This window comes from Poecilia formosa, unplaced genomic scaffold, assembly GCF_000485575.1.
Source record: "Poecilia formosa unplaced genomic scaffold, Poecilia_formosa-5.1.2 Scaffold424, whole genome shotgun sequence".
Taxonomy (NCBI): Eukaryota; Metazoa; Chordata; class Actinopteri; order Cyprinodontiformes; family Poeciliidae; genus Poecilia; species Poecilia formosa.
In genome coordinates, this window is record NW_006800363.1 from 1 (window position 1) to 7,763 (window position 7,763).

The window sequence follows — 7,763 nt, forward strand, 5'->3', positions numbered from 1 at the left end:
CCGGTAACAGGTGGCTCTGTGGAACCAGTTGACTGCAGGCTGCTCAGTCTGGCTAATTCACAGGGGGAAGAAGGTGGGACATCTGGATGGAGGTCGTTAGAAACCAGGCTAGTCTTTCTCGCACCCAGCTTAAACAGAGTTTACTTCAGTTCTGGACAGGGTAAATCTCGGCAGATTTAGGAAACTCAATTCACCCGTTAGACGGAGAGCTGGGAGCAACATCTCCCTCCTCTCAGAAGAGGAAGTAGAGAGAGAGAAGAAGGGGGGGAGGTGCTGTGCAACAACAAGATGTCTGGAGAGGCGGAATACTGCAGGTCCCGGGAGGCGTGGCCCACAGAGTGAGAACGCCCACTGATCCTAGCACCACCCGTAAAGTCCAACTGTCAGTACAGATGCTCACCATCCCTTATAAAGGAGTATACTCAGTAGGAGCAACAATTGAGGTGGTGCATGAGGAAAAGGTTTACGCCACCGTCGAACTAGAACCTCCCAAGAAGAAGTTCAAGAACAGCGCCTGGCAGTCGCTCACATCAGCATGGAGGAAGAAAAGTCAGAATTAAAGGATACCCCGGAAGAAGGGGATCGAGTTATCAAGTTTAAAAGTCAGAGAAAAGATAAAAAACGAAATGGGAAGAAATACTTTGTGAGCAAATTATTTAAAGTAGGCCCAGAGGTCTGGTCTGGGTTCTCTAAGAAAGGACCTTTTCTGAAACTCCCAACCGGTTCCATCCTATTGGACAGGCCACGAGAAGATTTCACTGTCTCCTATCCGCTCACAGAAGCTTACTACCTTAAGCATCTCACCTATCTTCGACCCCCTGATCTCCATGAGGTGAAAGAAGTCGGAGAGAGTGAGGAGATATTTCCACGTCCATGGCAGAAACCATATTACTTTGTCCCCTCGGTAATCCCGATTTGGCAAGGAAAAATGTCACCCGAGGCGACTAGCTATGATGGAATTTCACCGGACTGTTCGCAACACCTTCCATGGATTTTTAATACGGTCTATCTGATGATAGAGGGGAAGGAAGTGCGGGTTCGGTGGGGTCCCCATTACTTGGAACCGTTGCAGGGACAGTATTGTGAACTCTCAGTAAATGGCATGATCATTTGGACTACATCTCCAGGTATGGCGAAAATCGTAATGAAGATGGAAACAAACCCAGACTATTATGTTTTTAATAATACCAGGCTCCCGCTGAGATTGGAATTAGACGGAGTTTATCCCAATCCGCCTCACTAAAGGATCTTCACACCGACGTCTTGGGGGTATCGCACGAGATTAACGTTGCATGGGCAATCACTGTGTACCTATGTCTCCGTAACAACATCAGTAGGGTACAAACACGAAGCCTGGAAAGATGACAAGCTACGGGGTGGCACCGCCCAAGGCCCGTTTCCTCAACCTGACTTCTGGAGGGTGTTCCTCTGGAAGTGGGTGTGGAGGGGGTTGGAACTTAATCTACCCTACCCTTCTCCTGTGTATAACACCCTACTGCAAGGGAGAGCCATCAGACGAGCGGCTACAAAGACTGCTGCTCGACATCGCACCAGAGCTTTGAAGAAGATCTGCACTAAGCCCAACACCGCAGAGCCCAGAGAGTTGCTGATCCTTTCTTCATAAAAGACCAGGATGGAAGAAACCCGCTTAAGGCGCATGTATACCAGAGCAAATTTGCCAGAAGATCCCTCGAATTCAGAAGACAGTGCTGACATTGAAAACGATGATGACTCAGAGACCCCTGACAGACCCCTGTTACGGAAAAAGATCACGAGAACGGATACCCCACTGTACATAAAAGCTTTGCTTACTTTACTTGCTCTACTGTTCGCTGCAGCTATCCTCATCGCAATCCTATATTTCGTCGGAGTTGGGCCATGGCATCTCACGCATTCAAGGGTCACCTATGGTCGCTCCAAATATGCTACCTTCAATTGCTGGAACACAAGTACCATCTCTATCTTTGTGCCATGGGACAACGGGTCATCTATCCAGAACCAAACTCAGAAGCTTGCCAAAGATAACGGGAAAAAGTATGTGGAAAGCCAAGCCTATGACTTGAATGATTCCACCATCGATGACCTTCTGAACTGCACATGGGAAATCTATAACCACGAGTTTCTCAGCGATGGAGTAATTTGCTGGATAAGAATTCTGCAACAGAAAGAACGTCGGACCGTAAGGTGCAACTGGATTCACCCAGACCGAGGTATGCCCGAATGGCACTGCAACATGGCCTGTCGACCCCTGATACTGTTGCCGCTTCAAGGATATTGGGACAATGCGGTAATCTACTCAGCCCCACATAGATCCTCAGGCTGTAAAGCTTGGCTCCCAAAAGGAGAGTTCTAGGGAGATTATCATTTAAATTGTGAAGAAGAGGTAGTGGACACCTCAACACTGTTCAAGAATAGGAATACCAGCAACAGCACTCAGCCTGGCCAGTCGGCCAGGCTGGCAGTGTCGGCCTGGGCACTGCCAGCCCAGGCCGACAGTGCGGCCTGGGCTGGTCTGGACGAACATTACAGCCTTCTTAATTAGACTGGGACCCAGAAGGTTCGTACATCAACTCGACCAGCAGGAATGTTATAGAACTCAGTTCAGTCTATTGAGTTCATGCCTTTGGAACAAATATTTCAAATGCTACGGCCAAAATTACATAGCTTTGGCTCTGAAAGAATATTGGTCACTTTCATGGGTTCGTGCGAGTGCAGTGCGTACTGAAATCAAAGCTTGGTTGAATGACTCGTTCCCATGGACTGATGTAATTAATAAACAAGTGTACTTCAAGGGAGATTTCCCAGAGGGGGCTGTCCGCTCCCTTGCCGGGTTGAAGGGACCATACGTGGCTGACATGCGCGTACAACCACTTCCAACTCCAGACGATCTGCTGAACGCTTCTAAAGACCACTTTGCAAAAATTGACAAGTGTGTAGCCCAACGTATTTTTGACAGCCTCAATGACACCGATTGGGTGAAGACCATGTCGTCTCCGCAGTGTGACCTTTGGCAAACCAGTAACACCTTTTACGCCACCTGGAAATATCACTGTCCCGATCCTAACACCTTCCCTACGGCAAAATTGGTCCTCTGAGCTTGGTATGAGGATTACTACCGTGCCTGGGATTGGGAATGGTGGGGTCTCCAACAAGAAGAACTGCAAGCCTGGGTTATACCTTGCCTCAATGAGTCCGACAACTATTGGATCAAATACCAGTACATTGCCACTGTTTACTCCAAAGACCGTATGATTTGGCCGGGGATTTTTTGGAGGCCTGACAACTACGTCATCCCATGGCCCTGGCGCATGACGTGCACGCATAACAACACAGAGTGCATCATTGGGCTAGCCAGAAAACCCTGTCAAAATGTTCGAGGTTGGGAGGACTACTGCAAAGAGCACTATGCGGATGAGTATAACACCCACGCGTCTGAGGTTACTTGGAGGAAAATTCAGGGAACCTGGCGGAGAGCACTTGTGAGCGGAAGAACCTGCACTGATGCAATTTTGGGATATCACCTCCAGAAGCGCAAAAGTATCCTCGACCTCCCCCATTCCTTTTATCCCCGACACCCTCATCGCCCTAGCTGAAGGACATGCGTTCCGGAAGAGTCTGTGTGATGGAGAGATGGACCACGGATTCGACTGGGTGGGACCTAACCTTCTTTATTCCAACCTCACCTGCAACATCTCTAAGGAAGTGTGGCAAAAGTGTGGAGAAGGCCAACACCAACATGACTGTCGCTGGTACGAGACTCTGGGCTCTACCTTGACAACCACCATCACAGACGTAGTAGAGGAGGTCACTAACGTAGTAGGTGGAGGCCTTACTATTGTTGAACACTGGCTACTTAATGCGCTGAGCATGTTGTGGCCATATTTGTTGGGCATCCTGGGCGTAGCTATCGCCTTAATGGTAGGCAAGGTTGTCTTGGAGGTGTGGCTCAAAGCACTTTGTCGTTGCAAGGGGAGGGATCACACGCCCCTCCCCCCGAAGGAGGAGCCTGAATCTGCATAAAGGAGAGCTGCTGTGTGCCGACGAGCCATTCATCGTTCGTCAGAGCTGCTGTCAAGACCGGATTCAAACCAAGAACTTACCAGGGGAACATCATGTCATCCAACGCTACGACCAATTCCTCTACTACCACTCCTATCTTTGAGTCAATTCAAGTGAGTACCCTCAAACAGGTCGGGTTCATCCTCGCCTGGGTAATCTACTGCCATACCGGGTCTTGGACCATTGGGCAACCTTTAAGAGTGCTCGTCGTGCTCCAAGGATATGCAAAGCTCCTTCTACGACCCATCCTCATGCGAAGATGGGACCATGCCCCTTCCCTTTTTGCCTGTTACCTGATGGGAAGGACCCGTATCAACTGGCGCAGAGGAGTTGTGGCATGTCTTTGGCTTACCATCGACACGACGGCCCTGATAATGGAGTTGGTTTGTGGAGGAACTCACGCTAACCGTGCTGCACCACTGAAAATTCTCACCGCCATCGTCGAGGGTCTTCTGGCGGCGTCCATCCTCATCTACCTGGCATACCAGGCTTTCTCCATCAGAGGTCAAGGCAAACGTCGCTGGCTCCGAAGATGGGCGATCTTAGCCCTCTGGGCAACAGGGTGGGGAGTTTTAGTGGTCCTCTATTGGATGAAGAAGACGTCCACACTGCCCATTGTTGTGTGGCTTATGACCCATGCGGCGATATTTCACGATTCATCTTATGTGCAGAATCAAGAGTCGCAAGTATCTGAGAATGTTTCCCCTGTGATAAACTCCCCATGGCTTGCAGCTCAAAGAGGCACACGAGTTTAAATCAGCTCCCCTTTTTATGCTCTTGCTATCGCTTTTTAGCTCTTTTCCCCTTTATGAGTAAAACTAATCGATACCTACTAATCATAAAGTTACCTAGGTTGCTGTTTCTCTTTAGGCACCGATCTGCTGCGTGGGATGTGGAATAACTGCAGAATCCTCTGGGTTCATATGGGTTGCATCGTCTACCCGTTGGTGTCACGACTGCGTACACCTCGAAAATGTAACGGCAATCATCTGTCTCCATGGACGAGAGGACCTGCCTTACATTGCGGCTTCTACGTCTAGATCCCTGGAACGGGACCACAAAGTCGTGTGGACCTCTGCGTTGGGCCAGGCTGATGATGCACTTCAAACGTCGCCTTTGGAGAGTGGCCGGGTGCTGCCCATTGTTCAGAAGCTTTTGGAGAATCAGATCACCCGCCAGTGCCTTCTCACTCTGCACCTTATGGACGGCAGAGTAGTAGCAGTTGGCGACCCCATTCCACCAGTTTGCCCGGCATCTCCAGATATGTACGTTGATGTCGGATGTCAGGCCAGCATTGCAACTCACGATAAGAGTACCCAAGCTGAGTTTCTCAGTTCATCTCACCAAGCATGCCAGACTGAGGATACACCTCTCCCTTCACGCGTGGATCAGAGCAGTCAAACAAGCTCCAACATCACCTGCATTTGTCAGATGCAGTCCCCTTCGTTTAATCAGGATTTCCAGGATCTGCTTGAGGAGTTGGAGGCGTGCTGTAATTTTCCAGCGTCTATACAGCTGGATTTGGAGATGGATGGATCCGCGCCACCTCCACCACCACAGCTGGAGCACGGCGACCTCCCTGAGCCGTGTAGCTCCACGATAGAAGAAGTGCTGGATGCAGACACTTGGATTTCCCCACCATCGAATCTGACGGAGTATGAGATCGTGGACACATGGACACCGTCATCTTCTCCCGTCACTTGCTACGAAAGAGACATTCTGACTATCCATTGTGATGAAGTATTAGAATTGTTTAATTGAACTTTGCGTTTTCTGCGACGCACCATTCGATCTCAAGGAGGGGGTGTCGAGAAAACTGGCATGGGAGTGTGAGATCTCTCTAGGTACACGCAGAAAACGGGGTATAGGCCTGAGAAATAACAGTGACCTTGTATGATGATTTAATGATGATTAAAGAAATGAAATACAAATTACATATGTGTGTAATAGCTGGAATGATTGATGTTATTGTAATTACAATGTCTGTAACGTATAATTGGAATATATACTCTGTATTCATGATCTGTAGTAATGGTAACAGCTTAATTGTTGTATATTGTCAAAGATTTGAGATGACACATAAGTCACAGAATAAAGGATGGAGAAGTATACTGAGGATTATAAGTAGATAGGACAAAATGATTATGTTTTGAGTTGATTATGTTTCATGATACATTATAGAAGACTGTAGATTTGAGTATAGTAGAAAAAGGAACGAACTGTGTCACAAGCAGTGCACTGAGCTGGGCGGAGGTCTCAGAACAGCTCCAAAAAAGGCAGTAACTACCAGATGGCCAGCAGAAAAACGAGAAGACCAAAAAAGGAGTTACAGCGATCAGGCAGAGAAAGAGGAAGGTCCGGGGCTTTCCGCAAGTCAGGGAGGAACAAGGTTTGGGAAACGTGGGTACTTTCCGCTGAAAGGATGAGTCATGAGACCTCTCCCATACACAACTATGGGCCAAGAGGGTTTAAAAGCCAGCGAGCTGGGGAGGAAACCGTTCTTAGTCCGCGGCGCTGAAGGAGAGTCAACAAGAGGACGCAGACGAAAGATCAGCAGAGGACCATACCCCGGGACCAAGGGAAAGTTGAGACTTCACACCGCAAGGAAGGACAAGATCCGTCAGCCCCAGCCCTGGCCCCTGAATTCGACCGTCTACTCTGCCTCCACCCAACGATCACTGTTCAGCTGCAGCAGACTTGGAGAAAAGACAAAGGTCACTGAGTGATGAAGATTCTGTACGTCTAGAAGATAACGGACAGTTTGAATTTGCTGCTTTTCTGAAAGAGGACTTTGCCCCGCCAGGACAGAGACTCTGACCAAGGACGTCCAAAGATTTCCGCTGCCAAGATCGATTGACAACAGGTGGGAGTTGTCCTGCCCCTAAAGCCTCGCTCAGTGAAACTAGTGACACAGGTCAGGGATAGAAATGAGGATAGGTTAGGATTGATTTTATAATTCGAGTTTATTTTTTGCTTCAAGTCATAATTCTTGTAATTGAACCTGCTTGTCATTTACCCCTGCTAAAGCTTGCTTAATAAAATATATACTAAAATACAATAGAGTTTGTGTACATTGAGATCAATTAAGTCATGGATTATTGAGGGTTCTTCTGATTTGAGTAAAATCGACATGCATGATTCTAGAGAGATTGGTGGCTTCGTACTTTCCTTTGGTGAGTAATAAAATAATGGCCCTGGGACTTAAATCTAAGTCACTAAATCTAATCTAGCTGGTAACAAGTGCACGTTATTTTTAGGAGAAAAGCTACCGTTAACAGGAGTGGTTGTTGGAACTACGCAGCAGTGAGGGCTACTCTGCTGATTGTTTCTCAACTGAAGAGGGCCATAGCTTCTGGATCTGAAGGTAGTTACAGCTAGACGAGTTTTCTCCGCCACCAGTTTAAACAGAATTTCTCTAGTAAACCTACTGTAGGGTAAGACCCGGGTTTCAGGGATTTTCCGGTCCTGTTAGACAGAGAACTGGCCAGTAGTCAGTCGTTGGTGAGTTTAGGGTGTGGCTGGCTATTGCAGAACAACGAACAAGTTATTTCAAACAACTCAGCAGAAACCTGCATGAACTGCTCACATTTATCCAGATACGTCTTCTTAATTCAATTCAAATGATTAATTAAATTCAGAACAAATGTAACCTCAAGCCACTTTACACACACACACGCATACATACATACATATATATATATATA